Source organism: Condylura cristata, unplaced genomic scaffold, assembly GCF_000260355.1.
Source record: "Condylura cristata isolate star-nosed mole 26May11 unplaced genomic scaffold, ConCri1.0 scaffold00020, whole genome shotgun sequence".
NCBI lineage: Eukaryota > Metazoa > Chordata > Mammalia > Eulipotyphla > Talpidae > Condylura > Condylura cristata.
The window spans coordinates 5,859,326-5,874,278 of record NW_004567121.1 but is presented as its reverse complement, the minus strand read 5'-3'; the positions used below and the strand labels follow the sequence as shown (position 1 = coordinate 5,874,278).

The 14,953-nt window shown below is 44.4% G+C and overlaps 1 protein-coding gene across 2 annotated transcripts in view; it reads right to left on the bottom strand.

Moving 5' to 3' along the window:
* The window catches only part of IL1R2 (interleukin 1 receptor, type II), a 64,157-nt gene extending 54,143 nt beyond the window's left edge, over positions 1-10,014 (bottom strand). Inside the window, exon 1 of one of the 2 annotated variants that reach the window (XM_012727321.1) lies at positions 9,950-10,014. The gene's annotated coding sequence lies outside the window, so the exon portion shown is untranslated. Of the gene's footprint in view, positions 1-2,093; positions 2,175-9,949 lie in introns of those variants that run through there. The other variant, XM_012727322.1, reaches the window with a different exon arrangement.
* Between the last annotated feature and the right edge of the window lie 4,939 nt (positions 10,015-14,953).

The following is a 14,953-nucleotide window of genomic DNA, read 5'->3' as shown; positions in this document are numbered from 1 at the left end:
CAACTATGCCTGACAAACACCCCCAGGTCACTTTAAAGTGCCAACACAGAAGAGAGTAGCAATTCCAGAAGTGCATCAATGGTCTTGTAATTAATTACCCCTAGATTGCCAAGCCACCTCCCAGACCCGAAAAGGAGGAAACTCTTACCATCCACCCGCACGTCTGTGCATTCCTTCCTTTCTGATAAAAGCTTCCTTCACTCACCACTCTTAAGAGATGGAAAATACTAAATGCTATTCTCCCATGGTGGCGCCACATGTAAATAAAGGACTTCCTTTGTGGAAACAATCTGTGGTTCCTAGTCTACATCTCTGAGCTCAAGTGATACAGTCCAGTTAGATCAATACCAAAATCATGACTCTCATCAATAACAATAATAATAAACTTGTGTCTAAAAAATATGAGGGATCTAGTATCACTGGGTGAAAAGAAAAGTGAAAATAACATTGATTTAAGTGGGAAAAGTAATGCTGGGATGAAATGCAAATAAAGCAAAGCTTTTTTTTTTTTTTTTTTTAATCACTGGGCTAGGAAGAACTCACTTATATCTCTACTATGCAGGCAACATCTCTGAAGTTGCCTAAAACTTACTGAGTCGCAACATAGTTCACAGGTAGTGAACAGGGCTAAACTCTGATATCCCAGCCCAAGGATATAGTAACCCAAGGGTACACTAAGATAATGCATAGTTTTCTATTGAAACAACATTTTTTTCTCTCACTCCACCGTTGTGCTCACCCCTCCCTATGCTGGGTCAATCCAGGCTAATCTGTAATGCGTCCAGAATCCCTAGTGGAGAAAGGGGGTGAAACTGAGTTTACAAACAGAAAAAGACCAGACCATATGTAAAAATAGAACTCTGACCCAAAACCAGCAACAACCAGCCCAGTAAACTAACTTATTATCTGCAGTAACCAACCAACACAGCAAGTCAGAGCACTGCTTACCGCAACCAGTCAAGCAGCCAAACAAAAACCCCACGATGGCCAGGACTTGCTTCCTAACCAACAGTTTCCCTAATTTTGGTTCCTTCTTCCAACTATGACCAGTTGAAGAAAGCTGACATTGCACACCTAACCAATAGGATACCCAGCTTCCAGAAGCCTGACTCCAGCTTCCCCCTGCCAACCACCACCAATGGGTAACAGCCAAAACCTTCCTTTTTCCACCACAAAGGTTTTCTACTTCTCTGTCTTTGAGTCTTTGCCAAATGCAAACAATTTGGCTGACTTCCTTGCCCTATCAAGCACTGAATAAATTAGCTTTCGCTTTTCTCTTTTGGCTAGTTTTGATTTATTTTCACAATTGGACACAAACTATTTGCCCACCCCTGTTACAAAAGAGGCCATAATTCAAAATTCTCCTCCTCATCTGTACCAGAGAAAATGAAAAACTTACTTTGTTCATCTCTACAGCAGCAAGAGTATGATCAATTTACACTTCGCCCACCATCCTGTGTCACAGGATAGGGGTCGGCATTGTAAGCCCCCAGCCCTCCCAGTTACTGGGGACCAGGGAAGTGAGGAAGTGAAACAACAGTCCTACAAAATGCATTCAAAGACCTCCCCCCCCCAGCCTACCAGCACCCTACTCCAAACCCCATTTCCCAATTGTTGTCTCTTGGCATAGTTATGAGACCATGTCAAGCTTTCTGTCCCTGCTCTGGCCATGGGCAAGAATGGAGGCTGGTTCTGGGAGGGTTTTCTTCAGCATGGGCCACTCTCTCACCTTAAACCTCAGAAGGCCTTTGTTTCTAAGACAGTGGCAAAAACCCCTGAAATGACACTGCCTCTGAAGTCTTCCTTACAACATGGGATGAGGGTAGAGGCAGTAGTGGAATCAAAATTGATACAGGAAAATATCCAAAATGGAAGCAGAAGGCCATTAGGAGACTGAACCTTAGACATACGAGCATATGCTTAGTAATGAAACCCGTCCCCAAAAGCTGAAACCCACTCCCAAATTAGCCCTGCATCCTTTGCAACCACACCACAGCTCTTAGCCAGGTTTAACCACATTCTGTTTTCCAAAATTCTGATTTCCAATTAAATCAGATAATATATCTCCTCTTTGCTGCAGTGCCAAGACTAACCTGTTTTCTCAAGCAATTCTACTTCTCTGTCTTTCTTTGAGTCTTCTCCAGATAAAGAGAACCTAGCAATCCAGACCTCGGGCTTTGTCCATGAGGCATCCATGCATCAGAAAGATCTGACTAGCAGCCCATATATGGGCCAGAGCCCACCCACTATGGCCTTCGGCCAGCTCTGCATTCCCGTCCCTCCTGACCACATTACCCAATGATCTCCTGCCCAACCCACATTCCTGTGCCTCCAGCACACTCCCTAGCCAATGGAATTCAGCTCTTCTTTCTCCACAGCCTAGCTTCCCCAAATGTAACATAAGCTCAGTCCGCTAATTTTTAGACAGTTAGATCTACATCTCCTACCTACTACTGAAGCACTTCTGTTTTAAAAGCTGGATCTCTTCCCTGCCCTTGGTGGCACAGCTTTGGAATTCATGCACATCAGGTAGACAAACCCACAATTTCGGATTAATGGACTTGGCTTGCAACATGGGGCTTCTAGCCACAGCAGGGGAATGGGGCAGGGGCTTTCCACCCCAAGCTAAACTAACCATCTAGGAAACTTGTCTAGAAACTAAGCTTCTGAAGGAAACATTCACCCCTATTCTGGTGTCCTGGGTGCCCTTGAAGCATTTTCATTCTGGGAGAAAAACAGCTGGAATCAGACGTCTTTGGGTGAGTACCTCACACCAATGTCTATACCACACATTGTCTCTCTTTCTACAGGACTGCATAATGGAGTCCTCAGTTGCAAAAGAATTCCCCTCAAGGATGAAGGGTCTGTGGACCTCCCTTTTGTGGTCTTCAGTTGAAAATGCTTTGATCAGCTAGGTTAGAGTCCAAGCAGCATCTAAGGTTAGTAGTCATAAGAAATACTAAGCTGAGTTGGACACACTGGTCTTCACAGGTAAACATGGACCAATTACATAGCATACAGCCCAGTGGGCTGTGGTTTGGGATGGAGTTAACACTTTCCATTGTTTTAGATGTTTTCATTGCCAGTGGCTGAAGAAAAGACTCCCTCTAGTGACAGTGTTTTGGGTGCAAATAGGTGCTTATGGGAGTGAATTCCCTGGATTTTACCCATAGGTCATGGCATGAGACACTATAAGGAACCTTCCAGAACACTACATCCCTCCTTATCTGACCCCCAGAAAGGAATGGGCTCCCCCTCTCATACCCAAAAGGGGACATAATTCAGTGTCCCCTGACACTGTCTCAAATGAGGGAACTCCATTAAGACAAGTCCCTGTGGCACCCAATGCTGAAAGCTATCCAGAAGAGATCTATATGACTGGAAAAATAATATGCTGTCTTACAGAGACAATCCCCAACAGAAGGAAAACCTGTCTATGTCCATTTTTGTCACTCCTAATTCTAACTGGGCAGATGTGAATGCCCTCCTCACAGCTGGGGAGCACAGAATGAATGAATGGTATTAGAAAAGACTGGTCTGGAAGGTAAGACTGCAGAGAAACCAGCCTGAAGAGAGATCTCCAGAGCGAGCTATCGAGGTAGACCCAGATGGAATCCAAAAGACCCAGGACAAGACTAGGGGTAAATAAGTACAGAGACTGTATTACAATCAGATTCCAAAAGGGAGCCACTGAGCAAAGGCATCTCAAGAACATACAAGAAATAGATCCGAGGCCTAAAGAAAATCTATTTGCTTTTCTAAAATGGGTATTTGATATATCCAGTTCACTGATATCTAGAACTAGTGGAGATTGTCTTCAAATTATTTAAATTAAGATAAGGTCAGGGCAATCAGAAACATTGAGCCATGCGGCACCAGGATGCTCTGCCACCCTGAACTGTGACCCGTCTGGACAGAAGAAGATGCTTTCCACAAGGACACAACCAAGGACCCCCTGCACTCACCACCCCTCAGAAAAACAAAAAACTAGGGATCTGAGGGACGTCGGTGATGCACTTGCTGCAAACAAGAAGCCTGGGAAGACGAGACTATCCTAATCTTCTCTGCAGTGGGGAGGTAGAAGCGTCTGGTAAGACGGCTCATCATCACCACACTCTTTGCTGATGTGAATTAAGACTGACGATGTCAAGTTATATTTTGGTGGGGAGTGAGTGTCGCATATGCACATATGGAGATGTAAAAATGGAACCCAAAAGCTAGACATGAAAGTGCCTGACAAATAAAGAATTAAAAAAAAAAGTTCTGTCAACCTTAACATTCCTCAAGAGGAATCCAGGTAACAGTAGCAGAGGTAAAGAAACAAAGACTTCCTAACTAACAGCAAAGCAACTTATTTCGTCTTAAATAGCAAACAGAGCCCCCTCACCCAAAAATTACTCTCATGCTTATCCAGAGAGCTCTCCCATAAGCTGTTCTTAGTCTCTGAACTGTCAAATTGGAGGAATTCACTTGAAACAGTTTTCTGTGCATGCCTGAATGCACAATTCCTCTCCTAGGATAAGACTTATGCAAATTAAATACTCAAGTGACTTTCTTACCAAAAAGAATAGGTATCTCTTTACATTTGTTCTTTAGATCAGATATTCCTTAGATCGGTGATCTTCAAGGTCACTGCTTCAGATAGAAAGGGAGCCACAACCAAAAAATTCCAGAAGAAATTCTACAATAGGTGAGGCTAGAAAGTGTGTCAACAGAGTCCACACAGGTAGGACTCCATTCAGCTATAGTAACACCTAATTTAAAATAATATTTAGGCCCTCACTGGTGGTAAAATGATGGGTTAGGCTCTCACTGGTGGGTTAAGGCAAAGCACTGCAAGCTAGCTACAGCCATAGCCACCTCAGTGCGAGTTTGATCTCTACCCCGGAGGTGACCCACATGGTGCAGCAGACCTCTCCTGTCAGGCCCACTGCTCCCCTCAGCAGTGGACTTCATCCATCTGCCAATTCTTCTCCCCACTCTGTCTCCTGGCCTCTTCCCCGGTAATACATAATAAAAATCTTAAAATAATAACAATAGACAATGGAAGATATTGAGCCTCTAAATACCATATTCAGGGATTATAACCCCTGTTGATCTATTGGTCCTTATAACTACCACAATAGCAATAAAGAAACTGAGAATGAATGACTATTGGTTTTTACATAATTTGAGGGCTACTAATCAAATCGTAGAGGATATTCATCCTGAGATGACTAACCCTTACATCTTACACACCACTTTGTCTGGAAACTGCTGCTGGCTCCTGGCTTTAGTTTTAAAAAGTACTTCTTTTGCTTCTTGTTGAGTCCTGGATCTCAGCAATTATTTATTTTTGAATGAGCGGGCCCCCAAATAAATATCCAGTAATATTCCTAGGTGGTACTTCCGTAAGTGTTTAAGAATTTCCCCACCCTCTTTTAAGAAATGTTGGCTAGAGACTTGACAATCAGGAATGAGCCTGTGTGGGCCAAAGATTATTGTCTATAGCCATCAGTAGGTGGCATCTTTCCATAGTGGGTGATTCAGTGTATGTGAGTATCATTCTTTCCATGAAAAGCTCTGTATTCGCACCATCCCTGGTCATTATGAATCCATCCTTCTTTTGTCATTCTGTGAGGACTTTCATCTGGTTTTGAAACTCTCTAGTAAAACTTCCCCATGTTTTTTGTTCTATGAAAATATTTCACCATGTGCTGGAGCGTTCACTTCCTTCTCTTTCCTTTGGCATTCATGTGATCCTGGAGATGAACCCTCGATTTTGGAGTAACACTAGCCTACATTTATAATTGGTATGTCACCCCCATTAACGTTGCATCCTGACACTTGGAATTTGGGGAACTTAAAGAAATGGTGCCAGACTTCTCCAAACACTATCAGAGCAGCCTTCACAGAGCCCTATCTATCACTGCACTTATAAGAAGGCATCCCTTTCTGCAATTTTTCGCCCCTCTACCCCTTAAAAAATGTTACTATTTCATCTGTAGAAGGCACCCTATAGTTCTGTATTTTTCCCCAACATTGGAGCACTTACACAGTTAGCTGGAATCTTTAAGAGACCACACACCTCCTAAAGACCTAAAATAAAACTCTGTTTTCACTTGAAAACTAAGCTCTGGTTCATTCTTTAAAATAATTTTCAACAGTGGGCAGACATGGAAAAGGAAGAAAACAGAACTGGCAAGAGTTAGTACTAAAATCCTTTTCACCCCAGGAACTCTCAGTAGAATACATTATATCCTCATGCGGATATACTTCCATTTACCAAGGGTACATAATTCTGTTGCTGACCCATAAAATAAAAAATCATTAAAAGCAATGGTGACTCATACCATTGTGGCTTTTCATATCTGTGTATTTTATTAATTAACCAGCAAGGAATAGAATTCCTCACTGGAGTTTGAGAATGTGTTTGAAGGCGGTTTTAAAGTAAACTCCCAAACACAAATAAATAAAACCAAAGTCATAAACATCAAAGACACCATTGCCTAGGGAAGACCTCCCCCCCCTTCCTTCTTATCATAATTCAGCTGGAGCAGCTGAGGGTGGGGGAGCAAACATGACTATTGTGTTTGCACCTCACGAAGGGCTACTAATACTTCAGGGCAAAGAAAACTGGGAGAAGAGACTGTGAAAAGTGACATCCCCAGAGCCAGATTAAAATATCAGAGGCCACTTTATGTCCTCTTTAAATTGGAGCTGACCCTTGTATTATGATAAATTGCCGACATTCCAAGAAGCCCGCAAGAATGATAATATCCTGTTTGAGGGACGGATAAAGAGCTAGTACCCCCTTTTTCCTGGTAACCCCTGAGCCTGCCTCTTTGACCTGCAGTCCCTCCATCCGGCCCTTTGTACCCTAAGATCCTTCCATCTGACTGTAATATCGCCCCTCACCTCAGCCTTCCCTTTCCTGCTATGAGACCCTCCCTGACCTGTCCTTCTTCAGGGCATGTTTACGATTTCTAAACTGATCTTATGCTTCCCAAATTTCAGTTCTCTCCTATTCCCAAGTGAACGTATTTTGACACATCTCTGACCTCATTTTTCTCGTGTGAAAGGTTAACAGGGCCAATGGTTCCGCCCCAGCCCCACTTTTCGAGAGCTGTATGGCTCCGGGTGCTATTTAGCAGCCATGAGCGTCCGTGTCCTGGTGAGTCGATTATGAGACAATGGTACCAGCTTATACCTGGAAAGATTAAAGGAGATAATTCATAAGTAACTCACTTAGCGTCTGTGTCTGTCTGTAGTAAGTACCTGCAGTAAGTTCTTAACACGATCATTATTACTGGGCCGTTTTAACCTGCTTAGGTGAATCTGACGTTGATCTCAGAGCACACGTGAGATAAATTAAGATTTCCCTGGATCCCAGGAGAACCACTGAATGAGTCTCACTCATGTGTGTGTGTGTATCTCTGAGGAGAAAGAACAAATCCAAGTGAAAAGAGCTGGAGCTTGGGAACAAAAACAAAGCATGTGTCTTTTTCAGTAGGAAAACACAGGTGTTGCCCCCAAGGATTGGCAATGAAATCCTCCCATTTTCCAGGCACGCTCAAAGCACCTGCCCTGTCCAGAATCATGGGAAAACCAGATGGCTGGAAGGAGAACCAGAAGCCACTGAGCCGGGAGAACCAGGCCCAGAGCTTGAAGGCATTTTCTGGGGGGTTCAGATCCTCTGGCTTCCTGCTGGGCTGTGGGAACTTACCTATGGGGCACCTAAGTCAAACAGAAGTTTTGTCCAAATCCCTCTTGCAAAGGCGTTCAACCTGTGACATGTGGGTTTAAAATGGAAAACAGGGTTGTCTGAGCTCCACTAAGATTGTATTCTTGCTCTAGAAGTGTTTATATTGAGTTTTCAGAAACCCACTTTGGCTATGTGCTTCGTCCTAGCCCCACATCTCCCAAGGCTCAGCCACTTCATTATCCACAAGGAGCCACATGAAGGAGTCAGCTCCTGCGCTGACACAGCCCCGCCTCAACCTGGCTGTCCACTGTCACCAAGTCTACTCACACCCTGAGGACCTCTCTGTGAGCAAGAGGAAAGCTCAGCAAGCCACATGCCATGACCTCACTTTGGAATATGCTCCACTAGCTCAGATTCTGCTATTCGTTTGCTATTTAGGGGCTGGAGTGGCAAATAAAAATTTTAAACATGAGGCTGGGTTCTCTTTATTGTAAATAAGGGAAATGTTCATAAATCTTTATCGAACCTAAATAAAACTCTTGCCAGCTTTATGGCCAGGCATGTCTTTAAAAGGATCTGGAAGTGATCCCTTTGAAAGAAGGTATCAAGAAAAATCAATTATATCCCAGTTTCCACAAGACAGCACAGACATGGATTCCAAAGTCAATGAGGAAAAACTGAGGATATATATTTTGAGTTAAGAAATGAGATAGGGACCTGGGAGTTCAAAGAGAAAGGAGGGGACACCTTTTATGAAGCCCAGATATTCTTAATTAGATGCCTGTACTGCCATAAAGATCATTTTCTCTGATGGTAAGGTTTTTTCTATTAAAAAACCTAATTTAGAGTAACACTCCTAATTTTCAATTCTTCTAGGTAGTTGGGGGAGTAATAAAAGCTTCTCATGTGCCTGCATGGCCTTGATAGACCTCAGCTCAAAATACCCATGTGCCAAAGTGACACGTCTCAGAAGGGCCCTGTGAACAGTGTGGGGAGGCTGACCCTTCATGTTCTTGGTTACCCACAATGCACAGCACTCTACTTTAACATTTACTTATTAATAAAATTGCCTTTTTTCTCTTCTGCTCTGTGGAGAGGTTTACTGGGTTAAGAGATTTTGTTTTTAATTCTATTTCCCCAGTAGAGAAATTAACCTCACACCTCCGTCTTCTCCAACTGGAATGGGATTCCCCCAAACCTGGAACTCCCTAATATTAATCTAGCTTTTGCTTCTTCACAGCTTCATACCTCTAGGAAATGCCTGAATTTGGTAGTTTCTGTCTTCTAGCCTTGATTAGATGGAGTATGAAGTCCTGCTGAGTGCTCACAGGACTCAGAGTGGTTGCTCAGAGTCTAGGTTTTTCCAGTTTCTGGAAAGAACTAGTTGAAGGACTTCAAGAATGTGACTTTCTTTGGTTGGAGTTGTTAATGCTGGAGAAGCCCTAAGTTGGGGGAGCTAGGGAAGGCAGAACATGAAACCAGAAGCTAAACCTGTTTGTTACCCCAGAGTGCCAAATACAATCCATTGATAAAGAATTTTAACTATTATTTGTATAAAAACAAATGGGGATTAAACTACATAGTTAGCATAAAACTTTATACTAATTTCTTTCTTTTAAACATTTATTTATTTAGATACATAAGAACTCTTTCTTTCTTTTTTAATATTTATTTATAAGAACTGGGGTACTAGCCGGAGGTGCGGGGGCAGGGATGAGAGGACTCACCAGAGACAGAGTGGGGAGCAACAGGCAGATCTACTGAAATACACTGCTGAGGGGAGCAGCGGGCGGGTCAGGAGAGGTCTACTATGCCATGTGGGTCAGCTCCCTGACCCGGGATCAAACTCACGCTGCAATGGCCTCAGACAGCCTCATAGTGCCGCGCCTTAACCCGCTGCACCGCAAGGGGAGGGCCCCACACTAATTTTTAAGCCAACATGGAAGAAGCAGGTAGGTTTTGTGCTTCATCCTCGTGCCTATGTTCTGGCCTCAGCCTCCTACCCCCGGCCCTGGCAGAGGGGATAAGGTGGTCCATTTGAGAAGCATTGCTCTGTGCTGACAGAACCACCCTTCCAGGTAGCAAAGTGGGCTTGTCTTCCAGTTTTTATAGCTCTGTTCAAACGGTTCAGGGATGAACTCGGTACTTCCACCCCCCCCCATGCTCACACATGCGTGCACACCTGCACACACTCAGTGCAGGCACACATACGTCACACATACCGCAGGGCTGGGCCAGGAGTTCAGCCCTGTGGGCACAGCTCACCATGCAGGACTTTCTCTTCAACCCTCAGGAACTCCAGCTGCAGATCGTACTGTCACAGGAGACAGGAAGGAGACCCTCTCTGCTATTCTCGCTCAGTTCCAGAATCACACTTTTCTCTCCTTGTTCTCCATAGCGGCGGGGCAGTTCCCATGGCTTCCCATCCTGGGACGCAATACCCCGGGGCCCCACACACACTGCTCACATCTTAGGAAATTGTCTTCCTCTGAAAACACCAGAGAATCTGCTGCATGTTGGGACTCGGGGATCAGGCCAAACCATACAACCCTGTCTCGCGACAACCCAGGGAAATGCCTGCCTGCATGCTAGAATTGTTCACAGCAGGAAGGGGGAGCCGCAGTTTGCGTAATTTCCCTCTTTCTCCTGTGGATCAATCTCAACTGGTTTATAGGTGGCTTGTGTGAAACCATCTCCACCTCCTCCCAGCCCACTCCTGTCCTCCATCGCTTTTCCCAGCAGACACCTTGGCTAATTCTGCTCTGCTACTGCTAACACTCTAGTGAGTTACTGTCCTCAACCCTAAAGAGATCCCTCAAGTGGGCACCTGGGAACACACTGGGTTGGGGTGCAGAAGCTGGAAAAGGAACAAACTTAGATGTCCCATGGCTATTATTTCACTTGGGTTTCTAATTCATCAAGTTCTGTGCCTTGAGTCCCATTTGAAAGGTATGGAAGCCAAGGCTCAGCAGGTGTGAGATGATTTGATCAAGGCCCCACCAATAAGTGGCCTAGCCTGTGTGTTTTCTCTAAGCTTATGTCTCTGCACATCACAATGGGAATGTTTATGCTGACTACAGGTGAAGGGCTGAGGCTTTGGGACCAAAGCCAGAAACACTGGGTTTGTTTTAGAGGCTGTACTGTGTTTCAACACAGAGATTGCCTAATGTATTTTGCTTGCAAACAATCAATGCCAGAAGTTCTCTGTCTTGAGAAACAACATGAGGTTTACTCCACACATAACAGAAAGATTGTGAAATGCCACTCACCAGAGCCCAGGTGGTCATGATTATTTCCCAGCTCCAGGGAAGAGGCTGTAAGTGGGGGTCCTGGAAACTGTGCTGGAGGTCAAATCACGGCATGACTGCTGGCCCACAGAGCTCTGCATTCCTTCACAGGAAGTCAACTCAGCAGGCCCCACCAGGATACTAAGACAGAGACCATGACCCAGGGTTTCCAAAGAAAACACTATCTTTGGGGGAAGCTTTGCATTCAGAATGAGTTAGCAGGTGCCATGCCCATGGGGAGGCAGCCTCGAGTCCAAGCTGCAAGGACCTGAGCTCTAGCTCTGCAGAGCAGAGCTCAGTGACTCTGGATGTAAGGTGTGGACTCTCGGTAAAGAACACAGCTTAGATCACCTTCACAATGACCTTGGAGATGACATCCCGTTTCTCACAGTTCCTGGGAGGCATCAGCTAGCCTGCTGACCCGCCTGCCTGAGGAACACCAAACCTCCAACTCAGGCTAAACTGATAGCACAGGAGCTGCCTGAGCGCTGGGGACCTCTCTCCTGCCCCTTCTCCAGAGACTGAGGCCACTGAAGATCATCTCAGAAGAAACCTCCTCTACCGATGGGAACACACCACTGCCCCTAAGCATTGCCCTTCAAGGTGGGCAAGGTGGAAAATATCGTCAAGTAACAAGAGGTCCCTGAATCAAATAACCCCCTTGTCTGTCTGGTTTGTCCAGGGCAGTGCCCTTCTGTCCAGGGAAGCTGAGCTTTAAAAGATGATGAGTCAGGTCCAAGGGGAAGAGGCTGCTGTTCTGGACAGAAGGAACTGCATGGTATGCAAAGGAACCTCTGGCAGGCGGCTGGGTTACTGTCCTCAGCAAACAGCAGTCCCCCAGGCTGTATCCTGGGCACATCACGGTGTGTGGGCTTCCTACCCCAGAGTTAGCAACCGACACAGTGGCCACAGGAAGGCCGGGAGGTCTGAGCCTGCTGTTGCCAAGACAGAGAAGCCAGCACATGGGAAGAGCAGTGGGAGACCAGGACCGGGGCCCGAGGATAGGCCAGTCCAGGCAGGAGACCCAGCACCTGTCTTCATGTTGAGAACAGTGTGAACTGGAGTTTGTTTCTTTCATCCTAACACATCACAGCAGATAGCACTCCCTTGACCTTTGGACAGTTTTCTTTCTTCAGTTCAATTTCCCCCAGCTCAACTGATAGAAAACCTGCAAGCAGACAGTCACTACAACCTTCCTCCCTGGAAAACATATTACTTCCTGGAGCTTAAGGTTTTTCTGAAGGGTATTTATTTTTAACATAATGAGAGCCACAATCACCTTCTTCACTTCTGTGCGACACTCTCTGAACATTTTCCCTCACACTCACGTCAGGGAGTCTGATTGTGGCCTCAACTTCAGGACCCAAATAAAACTCACAGGGAGCTCAGTGCTAGCCTGGAGGCTATGGGACAGCACGGACTCATGCTGGCAGAGGCTGGCAGAGGAGCCTCGAGGTCAGAAAGCGTTGGAGCGGATATGCTGGGGACCAGTTAGAGGAAGCCCTTGTCAGAGAAGGCCGCTTCCCTCCTGACGGCCATTCCGTGCAAGGTGTGTGCCTGGCCAGCCATTCTGCACTGCAGTGGGCCTGCCGCTTTCACATGCTGCACCTGATCTGATCAGCAGCGGTTAATGATTCAACCGTGGGTGCTCTGGTGGGTGCACAAGCATGACCTTCATTTTTTGGTTGGAATTTGCGTTTGCTAGATATCCAGGTAAGACTATTAGACCAATGGTATCAACAGTTTGAAACCCTCAAAATGGCTATCATGGGAGTTTTTTGTTTGATTTTTAAATCTTAAATATAGGTTCTGATAAATTCCAGTCTATTAGTTTAAGGTCATAATTCTTCTGAGGCTGTCACCTACCAAGTTGGCTGTGGCATTGTGTCAGATGCATCTTTGAGAATATACATTTTGGCTTTAAGTAAAAGCAAGTTTGCATGGGAGACCATCAAGGGTAGAGCTCCCTAGTAGCTACGTGGGTAGAAGGGCCTTCCTCATTATTGATTTGATAAAAATTCACCTGAGGGGCCTGTCACCAGGTTGACATGTCCCCAACTTGTCCAAAAAGTGGAAATAAAATTTTTGACCTGACACCTTGCTGCATGGACAGAACACATTTGACTAACCCTGGACCCAAGTCATGAAACAAGGTCAGCGGATGCTCAGATGGGGTACCTGTGGGTTATGGTCTGTGCCGTGTGGCACTGGGCTCAAGCTGCCCACTTAGGACAAAGGTGTTCTCGCTCATCAAGATCTTCTAAACAGCTGGGATGCAAATATACTTTCCTAGATTTTCTTCTTCACTTTGTATTGCTTAACTTTTCTGTATTTAAGTTTCAGTTCACCAGGAGTTTTACATATGGTGTGCTGGGGATCCAACTTACCCAGTTTCTTAGCTTATAAGAAAATGTGCTAGCACCTTTCTTTACCAATGATTTGGCAAATTATATGTTTAATAGGAATGTAAAATATGTCCATCTATGTTCATAAGAAACACTGGTTTGTTCTTTCATTTTTATCAACATTATATAAAATAAGTTGAGAGCACTGACCCATTTCTCTAGTTTGAAAGAGACTAATGACTTTAGAATAAACGGAGAGCAGGCTCCTCCCTCCCTCGTGGTGCAGAAGTTAAAGTCCTCATGCTACCCAGCTATCACCAGCCACCAAGGCGTGAGTTCTACTGGCCTGAGTTCAACCTCTGGCCAGGGAGCTGACCCACATGGCACAGAAGACCTCTTCGGTCTCACCAGCTTCTCCCCTCAGCAGTGTACTTCATGGATCTGCCTGTTCTGCTCCCCACTCTGTCTCTGGTGAAATTTCTCACCCCCTGTACCTCTGGCCTACACCCTAGATTCTGTATGCAAAATAAATATATTAAAGGAAAAAATTAACTGAGAACAGGGACTCAATTATAAACCCACCTAGACCCAGGTACTCTGTAGTAGGTGGAATCACCCTCCAGATTCACCTATAGCAGTTCATTTATTCAAGGTTTCAACTTCTTGGTTTAATTCTGGTAATGTTATATTTTACAAGGAAGCTATTTCTTTACAACTATGTGTTCACAATATTGTAAACAATGCTTTTTTTAAAAAATAGTAGCCTTACCCATGTCTTACCTGTAATTACCTGAATTTTTATTCTACTCATGCATTATTTTACTGCATTTCTTTTTGCCTTTATCAGGCTGTTCACTGGAAGCTCATCTCTATTACTAGTCTTTTCAATGAAATACATTTGGGTTTATATATCCTTTCTATTGTATTTTGGTTTTTATTCCATTGATTTTAGTCCTTACTTTTATCAACTTCCTCTTCCAACTCTCTGTGGCTTCATTTGATCTCTTATTCATTTCTTCAAATTTAAATTATTACAGGTTAATATGTGCCCCCCCCCAAATGTCCTAAAGTTCTAACCATCAGAATCTCAGAATGTAACTAACCTTATTTGGTAATGTTGGACCACTGTAAATGTAACTAGTGAAAGTGATGTCACACTGGATTGGGGAGGCTTTTAATCCAATGTGACATGTGTACGACATAATGACAACCGTGTGAAGACAGAGGCAGGGAGGACATCATGCAAAATACAGGCAAAGATTAGAATACTGATGCCATCACAAGGCAAGGAATAGCTAGATCTTCCCGCCAGGAAAGGAAAGGAAGGAGGTGTCCCGGGAGGCCTAGGAGGGTCTCTGCTCACCTGTGGTCCTTTATCACTGCAGCTTGAGGAAACTAATGCAAGTACTAAGTTTCTTTAATTTTTAGCTTTCCTCTTCAGTAATAAACATGATTAAGACTCCAAAAAAAATTTTTTTAAGTAAACTGGACTTCAATGTGCAGTACTGATTTTTTTCATTTCCCTATGATTTAGAATTTCATTTTGATATTTACAATTGAAAGTTAACTCTGTGTTTCATAAGTTATTAGTACAAAAGTTAAAACATGTCCTTTTATTAATGATTTGTACTTTTATT